The 13,234-nt window shown below is 44.8% G+C and overlaps 1 long non-coding RNA gene across 1 annotated transcript; it reads left to right on the top strand.

Annotated features, from left to right (window-relative positions):
• The first annotated feature begins 9,576 nt into the window (after positions 1-9,576).
• LOC145422367 (uncharacterized) lies at positions 9,577-12,369 on the top strand. Its single transcript, XR_013903648.1, has 2 exons — positions 9,577-9,795; positions 12,042-12,369. It is a non-coding gene; the product is annotated as an uncharacterized LOC145422367 (long non-coding RNA).
• Positions 12,370-13,234: the final 865 nt, after the last annotated feature.

Consider the following 13,234-nt stretch of genomic DNA (forward strand, 5'->3'; position numbering starts at 1 on the left):
CATCATGGGAGTTCCCCTGCAGCCTACACCTATTGCAACATAACTAAGGGTTGATTCAGGGTCACATGATCTAACTATAACTAAGATGATCAGGTCACACCCACTGGGGCCTGAACAAGGAACTTCTATGGTGGCTGCCACATGTTAGCAGAGGATCCTTTAGATTGTGTACATTGGAGGTTGATGCTTCAATGAATTAAGTATTTTCCACAGTGGTTTTCTGCAGAGCTTGGAGGGTGGGTGAACACCTTGGGCTCTTTGTGTTTTATCAACCTGTTTTGCGCTCTAGTAAGGCAGAAATCTCTTGTATGCTTGGCTGTTTCCCTATTAGCAATGCCTTGTGCATAGTCTGCAGTGTTAACATAATTGGTAGGTGTCAAAGTACCATCCACATGAATCCCGTTATATAACGTTATGATGTTATTCCAGGTATATAGTAACTCACTGAACTTGTCTGTGGTTTCAGTGTTGTAGATTAATGGGGTGTAGTGGCATAAAAAAGAAGCAAAAGATAGTGTGAACAAGATATAGTTGAGGTTTAGCAGCTGGGAAAGAGAAAGTAAAACTTGATTCAACAGATTGACATTTTAATGAAAGCACTGTGGGTCATTTGGTCTGTACAAAAAGGGTAGATGGCACAAAAGAAAATCCTACTTGCACCAACTGCTTAGATCATGATTTTTTTTTTCAGATGTGCCCTTACAGATGAAGGTGTCGTGTCAGCATGTGATTGTTTTATATCCTGTTTCTCAGACGTAAGACATGAAAATGGCTGGTCTCACAGTGGGTTTTGTTCTGTGGGTTTCAGCAAAGACAGAAGCAGCTTCTCATAAGGCATCTGCACATGACATGCCTAAATATAAAGGACTATTCAATAGCTAAAGAAAATATATTAATATATATTATAAGAATTAATGTATTAAGTCACTGCAAATCAATGATTTTGATTGATCTGTCATTTATATAGTTGTGTAGTGTACAACAATGGCTTCATGATTACCTGTGTTACCTGTGTATAAAGGTGTGTCTTTGTTAATTGTATCAAAAACTTGCATATTGTAGTTTTGATTGTTTTTGCTTTTGGCAGAGTTAAAAATAAAAATCCTAGCTTGATCACCAATGAAACCTGTCAGAAGAAAAATTTACATCAGTACATAACTATTTTAGTGATATTGAAAATGGAAGTGAAAAAATGGTTTTATGGAAGATCCTGTGATCCTTAACCATCCACACCAACCACACGCACACAACCTAAAATGATAGTGTAACCCAGTGTTAAAAACGGGATTAAAAGTATAAATATTCATACTCTCACAATGGGAATAAATATTGATAAAAACAAAGTTAATTATAATAAATACTGATAAAAAGCATGTAATCATAAGTTTAATATGTACATATGTAACAGTGTTTATATGGTATTATTCCACTTGCCACAAATATCAGTGCAATGGGGAAACAGCGCCCCCCCTCTCGGTGTGGCTGGTTAGGTGAGGCTGGCTGCAGTAATCGCTGCCAGTCTGCCGTAGCCATACGAGAGGTGAGTTGTATTGTTCCGCACACGATATAGCCAAGTAGTACAGACACATAAAACATGTTTGATTAGCTGATGAGCACCGAGTGTAGTAAGTGCTTAGTGGACACATGTCCAACACCAGTTTTATGTACTTTTCATTTGTTTATTAATGTGTGAAACTGTATGCTAAAGCGGAATGCTAATGGATGCTCTGCCGTAGTGTGCTGTGCGGAGTGGTGTGTGGCGAGCCATTTGCACTGATACAACACCGTTGTTTCCATTCAGGTACATCACTTGTTGTTGCTGTTATTTTATTGTATACTAAAAATTGTAATATGGCTGCAGTAATCGCGGCCAGTCTGCCGTAGCCATACGAGAGTGTGCTGTGCGGAGTGGTGTGTGGCGAGCCATTTGCACTGATACAACACCGTTGTTTCCATTCAGGAAATAAAGTGGCAACGATCGATCAGAGACTCCTTGTCTTTTTAAAAACACAACGCAGAGTCGAGGAGTCTGTTTGGGCCGAACTGTTGCAGCGGGATGAAGCAGAAACCGGTTACACTGGTGCCGTGACCCCAGCTCCTGCAATCCTGCGACCGCAACGGGGGCCGTCTACTTCCTGGAAGGTGGAAAAGTCGCGGGAGACTGGCTTTTCTTAGTCCCGCCATTTTCTGCGTTCTTTAGAGACATCGGGGCGGGGCTCTCTGTGTTTCTTTTTTTGGAGAGTTAAATAGAAAAAAAAAGGGAGGGACACATTGAGCCATGGCAGATTTTCCCAGTTTTGGCAGGGGAAGGGGGGCAGTTGGTTTTACCCCTCTGCATTCATTTGGCAGAGGCAGATCAAGGTTGCTGACAGCCCCAGTTTCCTCCACACCTAAGCCTGTCCTTGCTGAGTTAAATGAAAACCCTATTGATGGGAACTGTGATAATCTACAAAATGCTGGATCAGAAACCAGTCCCACAAAAGAGGACCTTTATGCAGAGATTGCAACGCAAATTGGGTTTTCTATTGGGGAAAGCATTGCCTCTTGTCTTGAATCTCGGTTGGGCTCTGGAGTGGGAAACAGTGTTGTTGGGTCTGCCAATAATGTGTTATCTGAACCCTCACTATTGAATGTGATTGTAAAGTCTGATGTTAAAGAACCTGTGTGTTTTAGAGGGGATGGCTGTGATTCATGCAGTGTTCAGGAATGGGAGGAAATGATGATGACTTTTTTTAAGAGAAGAGGGGTACCAGTTGCTGAACAAGCTGATGATGTGCTGAGTAAACTGCTGGGGAGGGCACGAGAAATAGTCAAGGTGGGCATACGTAGTAAGCCATCTGTGTGTCTTGAGAGGGGCCCAGAGCCCATTTTTGAGATCTTAAAGCAGCACTTCAGTGACACTGCCTGTTCAAGCATGCCTTTAGCTGATTTTTATGCAACACTACCCAACTCAGGTGAAACACCGTTTGATTACTGGCTCAGGTTGAACAGAGCCATGGAGGTGACTGAAGACTGTCTGAAGAGACAAAATAAGTCCTTTGCATATCTGACAAAAGAGCTGACTGCTATGTTTATCCGCTACTGTCCAGACTCAGAACTGTCTCTTATTTTCAAGTGCAAGCCCCTGCAGCAGTGGACGGTTGCTGATGTGCACGAGAAATTGCTGGAGCATGGCAAGGACCGGAAGTGCACCCCTCAGTTTAGTGCAGTCAGTGCCTTGAGTTTTCAGCAACAGGAGGTGAGTCCTAATGTGCAGCAGGCGACAGGCAACAGTAAGTGTATTACACCATCACCAACCTCTCCCTCAGCATCACTTCCTGGCCTTCATGCAAAACCACCTACTGATCGTCTTGATCATGTGATAGCGCTGTTGGAGAAAGTCCTGGAGGGACAGCCTCGACAAGCAAAGCTGCCTGCTAAGGATGATGTAAGGGTCCCCCGTAACCAAACACACAAAATTGTGCCTTGCGTGATTTGTGGTGACACTGAACACTCTACGTATCACCACTGTAGAGCCCATCAGCTATGTTTCATCTGCCATGCTGGCGACCACACACGGGCTCAATGCCCCAGGGCCGTGTCTGTCAGAGTGAGGGGGCCTGACTCAGCCACCCAGCAGCTGGGAAACTAGATGGCCTACATGTGGAGGGGGCAAGTGTTAGGCCTGAAATCGCCCCCAAAGAGGATGATTTTGATGATTTAGAATCTGTATTACACACTGTTTGTGAGGAGCGCCAGCTTGGCCGGAGACCCGTTCTTCAGAACACACACAGACTAAAACAGCATGATGAGCTGTTCTATGAAAATGTGACCCTGGGTGGCAAAGTGTCTGTTAAAGCCATGCTTGACAGTGGCTCTATGGCCTGCACCCTCAGCACCAATATGATGCCCCAACTATTACATCATGCAGTGCTGCAGACCCCCACCTTGCAACCCACGGATGTCGTCCTGATTGGCTGTGGTGGTTCGAGGACTGTTCCATCAGGTGTGTGTGACATTACGGTGGAGATATATGGCTGTAAAGTTGTTGTGCCAATGTTGGTGATTGCAGGGCAGAGTGAGGACCTCATTTTGGGCAGCAACCTAATGAGGTATCTGAGTAATCGCCTGAGGGAAGAGGGACATTTAGGAGAGGAATGCAGCAAGACCCTGAGTGCGGGGGAACAGATTAATAAAAATCTGCTGAGTTCAATGTCAGGAGTGGTGGCCCCAGGGCATGTTGGTGATAAGATCGGAACTGTCAAGCTAAAGAGAGCTGTAACATTAGAGCCCTTGACAGAACACCTTGTTTGGGGCAGGCTGGAGCTAATGGATAACGGGGCAGTGGGCAGTGCTGTCGTTGTAGAGCCCACCGGGTCAAGGTCTGGACCGAGGTCAGTTATGGTTGGGAGAACTGTAGCGCATCTAAACAGTGATGGGTGGCTCCCTGTGAAAGTGCTGAACCCCTTTGACAAGCCGATAACACTGAAACGGAACATGAAGTTGGCTGACGTGTCCCCCTGTGCAGCAGTGGAGAACTTCAGCCCCACTGGCTCCTACTTGCAACAGAACATGCAACAGTCTACTGGCTCAGCTTGGTGCCATGATGAGCAGAGTCTAGTCACTGATGTTTCCACTCTGCCAGATGATTCACCCTCACAGGAGGTGACAAGTGGTTGTAGCCCCTTACATGCAGTGCTGCAAAATCTGGGGCTGTCTGATATCGACATTGATTCATGTGCAGTTTCGCCGGCTGGCAAAGAAAAACTGGTTGGCCTTATAGCCCAGTTTGAGTCTATCTTCTCGAGAGACAAGCTGGATTGTGGCAAGGCTAACGGCTGCCTACATCGAATTCGAGTTGTGGACGACAAGCCATTCCGGTTGCCATGCCGACGTGTGCCACCGACTCATTATGAAAAACTAAGACAGGCTCTGAATGACATGGAGGAACGGGAAATAATTCGGAAGTCTTGCAGTGAGTTTGCATCACCCCTGGTGTTAGTTTGGAAGAAGTCCGGTGAGTTGAGAATCTGTAACGACTTTCGCTGGCTTAATGCTAGAACTGTCAAAGATGCTCACCCACTCCCACATCCGGCTGACGCACTGGCTGCTTTGGGAGGGAACGGATTGTTCTCCACAATGGACTTGACTTCGGGTTATTATAATGTGGAGGTGCATGAAGAGGACCGTAAGTACACGGCATTTACGTCTCCATTTGGGTTGTACGAATATAATCGTATGCCACAAGGACTGTGCAATAGTCCGGCCACCTTCATGAGGATGATGCTAGGCATTTTTGGGGATCAGAACTTCCTCAGTGTGCTGTGTTATCTTGACGATGTTCTGGTTTTTGCCCCGACAGAAGAATTGGCACTGGAGCGTTTGCATATGGTGTTCCAGAGACTCCAGGTTCACAACCTTAAGTTGGCTCCAAAGAAGTGCCATTTCCTGAGACAGTCTGTGAAATTCCTGGGGCACATTGTAAATGCTGATGGGATACAGTCAGACCCTGACAAAATAGCATCCATTACATCCCTTGCAGAGGCAGACCTTATGGAAGCGGGTTTGAGTGTCCCATCCCAACAGAAGGTCCGCTCATTTTTGGGGATGGTAATGTTCTACCAACAATTTATTGAGAACTGCTCATCCATCGCAAAACCTCTGTTTCGGCTGACATCTGGGGATAAAGGCCCTCGTGGTTCACGGCGAAAGCACCGGCTGGTGCGTAAAAAGCTGTGTGAGGAGGACTGGACGGATGAATGCAGGGCAGCTTTCAATGAGCTGAAGCAGGCCTTGTTGGATCGAGTGCTCCTGGCCCATCCTAATTTTGAGGAGCCCTTTTTGCTCTCTGTTGATGCCTCCAGCAGTGGCCTTGGTGCCGTGTTGTCGCAAGTTCCTTCTGGAGCTTCTACATCAAGACCGATCGCCTTTGCCAGTAAGACACTCAATCATGCACAGTCCAAGTACCCAGCGCATAGGCTGGAGTTCTTTGCATTGAAGTGGGCGGTGTGCGACAAGTTCCATCACTGGTTGAGGGGTCATCAGTTTACCGTATGGACGGATAATAACCCTCTCACCTACATACTTTCTAAGCCAAGACTGGATGCATGTGAGCAGAGGTGGATCGCAAAGCTAGCGCCTTTTCAGTTTGACATAAAGTACATTCCTGGTCCTAAAAATGTGGTGGCTGACGCGCTGAGCAGGGAGCCCTTCGTGCACCCCAGGGCCTCCCACCGGTTGATAAGGGTTCCATATAATGAACTTCTGGCAGAGGCAGAGGCAGTTGCCACTGGTGGGGTTCAGGAGGCCTTCAGATGGACTGTTCACTCAGCTGATAAGGCCTCAAGCAATGACCAGCCTGTTGTTTCGCAGTGCACGGCTGTTGCACAGACAGGAATGCTGACATCTTCTGAGGTGGGAGCTGTCTTCCAGGCCCATAGTGAACATGAGTTCAGGGTGTGGCCACATGCTCTCCTTCTGCCCCAATGCTCTCAGACTGTACTTACGCCAAACCAGTCTGACTCTGAACCCTTCTCGCATGATGACCTAGTGGGACACCAGCGGCGTGATGATGTGCTGTGCAGAGTGATCTCCTATGTGGAAAGGGGACGGAGACCCTCGAGGAGGGAGCGGGCAAGTGAACCGGTTGATACGAAGAGATTTCTAAGGGCTTGGGACAAGTTAACTGTGAGGGATGGTGTGCTGTATCGAGTCTCCAAGAATCCCGTCTCAAAGACAAAGACTCATCTGTATGTTGTTCCGCCAACCTTGCGGCTCGCTGTACTGAAAGGCGTCCATGATGAAGCCGGTCACCAGGGACAACAAAGAACACTTTATCTGGCCAGGCATAGATTCTACTGGCCTGGTATGGCCAAGCATGTGTCAGAGTATGTACGGTGCTGCAGAAGGTGTGTTGTTAGCAAGTCGCCTGAGCCAGAGGCGAGAGCACCTTTGGAGAATATCAGAACATCAGAGCCCCTTGAACTGGTCTGCATAGATTTTTGGTCTGCGGAGGATTCAGCGAACAAATCCGTGGATGTGCTTGTGGTCACAGACCACTTTACTAAGATGGCTCAGGCCTTCCTATGCCCCAATCAGTCTGCCAAGGCGGTGGCACACCAACTCTGGCATAACTACTTCTGCATCTACGGCTTTCCGAAACGCCTTCACTCGGATCAAGGAGCTAATTTTGAGAGTGTGCTCATTGCCGAGCTATTGAATGTGGCAGGTGTCCAGAAGTCTCACACGACCCCATACCATCCGATGGGAAACGGCTCCTGCGAGAGGATGAACCGTACCTTGGGCAACATGATTCGTGCATTACCCCCAAGAGCCAAGCAAAGGTGGCCTGAGGCACTGAAAGCTCTCACATTCGCCTATAACTGCACAGTCCATGAGACAACTGGCTATGCGCCATTTCTGCTGATGTTTGGCAGAGTGCCAAGACTGCCGATCGATGTGATCTTTGGCTCTGTTATTGAGCACCAAGACATCATGAACTATGATCGATATGTCCAGACATTGAGGAGGGACCTCAAAGAAGCCATGGATTTGGCGCAGGAGGTGGCACGCAAAAATTTGAAGCGTCACACGGACCTCTACAACCGGAAAGTGCGGGGAGCCCCAGTAGAGATTGGTGATCGCGTCCTTTTGGCCAACAAAAAGGGACGTGGCAAAAGAAAACTTGCTGATCGCTGGGAGAGTGTTGTCTATACAGTTTTTGACAAAAATGAAGAGAGTCACACCTTTAAGCTGATGGATGATTCCACAGGGCAAGTGAAAGTTGTGCATTGCAACCTGATAATGCCAGTGAACTTCCTCCCTCTCAGGGGTGCTTCAGTTCAGGATGATGGAGATGAGCTTTCTGAGTCTGGCTCGCTGATGATTGGATACGACGGAGAAGCTGTCTGCAACTCATCAGTGGGCACGGCTGAATACAGGACGAGAGCTTGGGTGTCTGACTTACCGTCTGCAGTGTCCAGCGGCTCGCTGATGACAGGGGTTACTCAACCAGAAGGCAGCATGGTGGATCAAGAGCTTGCCTGTACCAGTGTTCCCCCTGTTGACACTGAGGAGCAGGTGGATGCCACCTCTGGTGTTCAACATTCTGACCTGCTTATGTCTGTGGCCCCAGTTGCAGCCTCCTCTGTTTTGGAGTTGGCAGCCATTACTGACGGTGACCAGGACAATGAAGCTGCTACTGAGGGTCATGTCTTAACCACAGTTGTTCTGCCCAACGCAGACCCGATTGATGTTAGCAGGGTGGTGGGGACCCGTGCTAGATCGAGAGTGGGACGGTTACTTAAGCCTGTTTCCAGGTTGATTGAAATGATGCATCAGAGACCTGTTAAAGTGTAAATATTGTTGATAACTGTGAGTTGATTCTATTGTTGTGGAAGTGGGACTTTGATCTTTAGAATTGAAACTGATCATTTGTCGTTGATTTTTCTGTGTCAGAGTGGCGTACAGTTGTGATGTGATGAAATATGTAACTGGCATATTTTGTTCTTTTTTTTGGAAGGGGTCTGGCCAACTTCTTCTTCTACTTCCTTTGGGGATAGTCCTCTGACTGAATTTTCTTTGTGACTGTACGACCTGGTATTACTGAACAGATTTATCACATGTTGATAGCTATGGATTAGCTATTGGATTTTTTTTTATCTTGTTCTTTTTTTTGAGGATTATTGGGTTTTTGTCCTCTGTTTGTGTTATGGTGACTGTGGTGTACCTGGTTTTTTTGAGGTTTTTTTTTTTTTTTTTTTGTGGTGTTTGTTTATTTGAGTGTGCAAGTGGAATTCAGCAGGGGGGAATGTAACAGTGTTTATATGGTATTATTCCACTTGCCACAAATATCAGTGCAATGGGGAAACAGCGCCCCCCCTCTCGGTGTGGCTGGTTAGGTGAGGCTGGCTGCAGTAATCGCTGCCAGTCTGCCGTAGCCATACGAGAGGTGAGTTGTATTGTTCCGCACACGATATAGCCAAGTAGTACAGACACATAAAACATGTTTGATTAGCTGATGAGCACCGAGTGTAATAAGTGCTTAGTGGACACATGTCCAACACCAGTTTTATGTACTTTTCATTTGTTTATTAATGTGTGAAACTGTATGCTAAAGCGGAATGCTAATGGATGCTCTGCCGTAGTGTGCTGTGCGGAGTGGTGTGTGGCGAGCCATTTGCACTGATACAACACCGTTGTTTCCATTCAGGTACATCACTTGTTGTTGCTGTTATTTTATTGTATACTAAAAATTGTAATATGGCTGCAGTAATCGCGGCCAGTCTGCCGTAGCCATACGAGAGTGTGCTGTGCGGAGTGGTGTGTGGCGAGCCATTTGCACTGATACAACACCGTTGTTTCCATTCAGGAAATAAAGTGGCAACGATCGATCAGAGACTCCTTGTCTTTTTAAAAACACAACGCAGAGTCGAGGAGTCTGTTTGGGCCGAACTGTTGCAGCGGGATGAAGCAGAAACCGGTTACACATATGTATATGTGGTATATAGATGGTGTGGGGGCAGGACTTAGTCCTTTAGAGTGTGTTTGTCAGATCCACTGAGCGACCAATCATTGGCCGGTCTGACCCTCCCCCAGTCTGTGCGCTGCTGAGACACCTGTGTGTGCCTTCGTGTGCCAGTCAGATACGCCAGAGACACAGACGGTGAAAGATCAGTTTACCCGTGCGGCGAAGAAGCTAGCTGGATAGTGAAAGTCCTTTTTTTTTCTGCGAGAATAAGAGTGATACTTTATCCCAGAGGCCGTGAGCCAACGTGAGCACTGTGAAGCCCCGTGTAGCATTTGTTGCTTTGCATGGTAAGCAGAGGTGGGACCAAGTCATTGTTTTGCAAGTCTCAAGTAAGTCTCAAGTCTTTATCCTCAAGTCTCAAGTCAAGTCTCAAGTAATGTCAGGCAAGTCAGAGTCGAGTCTCAAGTCACTGGTGTAAAAGTCCAAGTAAAGTCACAAGTCTGAAACTTTGAATTTCAAGTCCTTTCGAGTCTTTAAAAAAAAAAAATAAAAAAAAAAAGCATGTTGCAGTTATGCTAAATGTAAATATTAGACCATGTAATTTTAAAATCTGTGTTTTTCTCAACACATGACAAAATAGTGAACTTAGAAAATATACACAAATTGTAAAATTGCACCTCTTTAAAATGCAGCTCAATTAAACCTAGCTCCAAGAATAATTTTCACCGACGGTTCTGAGATAAGCTGCATGTTATTCTTGGATGTGGTTGTAGGACCAGCTTTAAAATCGCATGACAAAAATATCATACATATTAAAAAAAACTGCATCACCAACGTAGCCTGGACAACATTTGCTAGTTAGATGAAGTCAGCTATCTCATCTTAGCATATTTATATGCATATTTATAATCATACGGTTCTTGGAGTGAGTGCATACACTCATGAAGTTTAGTAACTTCAGGTCACTGCAACAAGCCCAGGTACAGTTTACAGTTTACCGACGGATGGGTACAGGACCTTGAAATGCACCGTGTAGAACGAAAGACCATCGTACGTATCATAAGTTTACCAGTCTCACAAATTGTCGTCATAAATACACATTCCTTAACCGTTTATTAATAGGACCTTTGAGCTCAACGGTAATTAATTAGTAGTGGAAATAATTTCTGGTACGCGTTACAGAAATGTAGCAGTGACAATAATACTGTATGCTGTAATCGTACTGGGCAATTAGTGATACAAAAAACCTGTTTTATCCTGTGAGTAAAAGTATATGTTTTTGTCAATGTACCATAATAACAGAAGCGAAACGCAATATTGTGTCAGGACAATTCACTATTTATGCACAATAAATAAAGGAGCATAGCGCGACAATTTCTGTTCAGCGCCAGACTTGCTTGTAACCTATATCACTAATTATGTTATGAAAATGACGTATTAACTACTAAAAAACACTGACCTTCGTGTAAATGCTTGGAGCAGACTAACCTGTGAGCTGGAGTGTTCTGGGACGTTATATTTGGTCTTAGAATGGCTGCAATCCAGGACACCCGTCGCCTCTTTGTTGCTTCGGAAACATGGCTCGAACAATTTCTCTTCAATGACGTAATCCGATAACAACCGATCTCTTTACCCGTCGGCTTCCCGTGGCTGTCATGCGACCGGCTATTGCAGTTAATAATACAACAGCTTCTTGACATTTTTGTGTTTCTTTTTATCGCTGTATAACTGATTTTAATTGAAAGCCTAGTACCGCTTGCCACGAGTTCCCAGAATCCTTTGCGGTTCTACCCGTGAATGACGTCACATTTTCAATCTCTATATAATATGCATGTTAAATTTTATATTTGGGGTAAAATATCAAGTCTTTTCAAGTAAACCGGTTCAAGTCCAATTCAAGTCCCAAGTCATTGGTGTAAAAGTCCAAGTCAAGTCACAAGTCTTAGAACATTTTTTCAAGTCAAGTCTAAAGTCATAAAATTAATGACTCGAGTCTGACTCGAGTCCAAGTCATGTGACTCGAGTCCACACCTCTGATGGTAAGTCCCAGGCAGTACACGTGCGCTAGCATAGCATGCTACTTGCCGCTAGCTCTGATGCTAACTTCTGTTAGCCATTTTGCAATGAAAGTGCCTTTTCTGAGGCTAAAGCAATTAGCACTGAGTCTGCTGCACTTTATACGAGATGTTCTTTAAAGGTTTATGTCACACTACTGTGGTATTGATGTATAATGTATGGTTTTGTGCGACGTTGTTATGTTAGCACATGTTCACTTTTCTCATGGTGCTAATTATAGTTCTGCACAATTAAGTATTAGCAACGTGAAATTAAGTGCCTTCACCTGCACTGTACTTAGCTGAAACTTGATAAGTCTCAAGCCAATGTGTATTTTTAATGCACTGCTGAGCTATTTTGTATTGTTTTAAATGTGTGTTTCCTATGCACTTTTTCCCTTTGAAATGAGAATAATTTGTTGTACAACATAGAATATTTTGAAAGAAATTTAGAAGCACTACAAGCAACCAGTAGTAATAATAAGTTACAGGCATGATAGCTTAAATGTTGAACTACTGTGTTCTGGCCTGGTCCCCAGGTCAGGTTTTTTCCCTTGCTTATTTGGATTGGATTGGTTTTGAGGACCTGAGAAGAATCGAGGATCCCTTTTCCAGTACTGGATGGCGAGCCCAGCCCAAAGAGCCGGATGAACTGGTAGATTGTAACCCGACTGGTTACAAACACACTGAGTGACTACTGAACATTGAAAGACTGAAATTGACTTTTAAAAAGACACAAAAGACAATATATCCTTAGGTCGACCATTTGTGGGGTTTATTTTATTTTGTTTTCAAGAAGCGCACTCTACTTTTGTTAAATGTGCACAACTTTAATAATTGCTAATAAATGCAATTGTGTTTTCTACACCTACTGTGTACAAGTCCTCTGTTGTCATACACCCTTGGCTCCTACAAATCTAGAACCTGTCTGATCTGGTCCATATTTCCCTTCTGTCCTCGTACTGTGGTTAAAGGTAACTATACTGCCCGCACTACATGCAAAGAAGGCAAGAAGTAGCACTAACAGGTCTAGTATTGCACCACCAGTGTTACAATAGTTTCAGAGTTTTTCGTTTTCACATGCGTAAGATATCGAAACCCTCGAAACCCCAAGAATTCTCATGGTGTGTAGCACTTGGGTCCTGGGTTCAAATCCTGGCTGAGTCTGTTTGTATGGCTTTTACATGTTTTTCCTATGTCTGCATGACCTCCCTGTGCAGTCTTTCTCCACACATAAAGTTATGTTAATTAACAATTCTTCATTGAGTGTTTGCTCTTTAGCAAGATGACAGCCTGTATGGACTACCCTCTGCTTTTTACCCTATGACAACTGGATAAGTTGACCCTGAATTGAATAAGCAGAACAAAATTGCACCCTGGTATAGGAAATTGCATCTAAGTGGCACCTCACCATCCTAGGTTAGCACAGTATATGTTATCAAAATTTATTATTAGTGACTTTTGCCTAGTTGTTTTTCCATTAAATCACTCTCCTACTGATCATAACAGTTCATCTGCATTATGTACTCACTTGAGGCGTTAATAATGAGATGTGACACATCTAATCTTGTTCCCTGTGCAATACCTGCAAAGTGTGACTGCTAATATTTCTCCTGATTGAGCTTTTAGAGGGCCAGGACTGATTCAGAGGTAAAGAACCCATTTTTATTTTCACCCATACCGTGTGTGTTCGAGAGCTAACACAGCTCAGAAAGCACTGTTGTCACAGTTA

Source organism: Astatotilapia calliptera, chromosome 3, assembly GCF_964374335.1.
Source record: "Astatotilapia calliptera chromosome 3, fAstCal68.1, whole genome shotgun sequence".
Lineage (NCBI taxonomy): Eukaryota > Metazoa > Chordata > Actinopteri > Cichliformes > Cichlidae > Astatotilapia > Astatotilapia calliptera.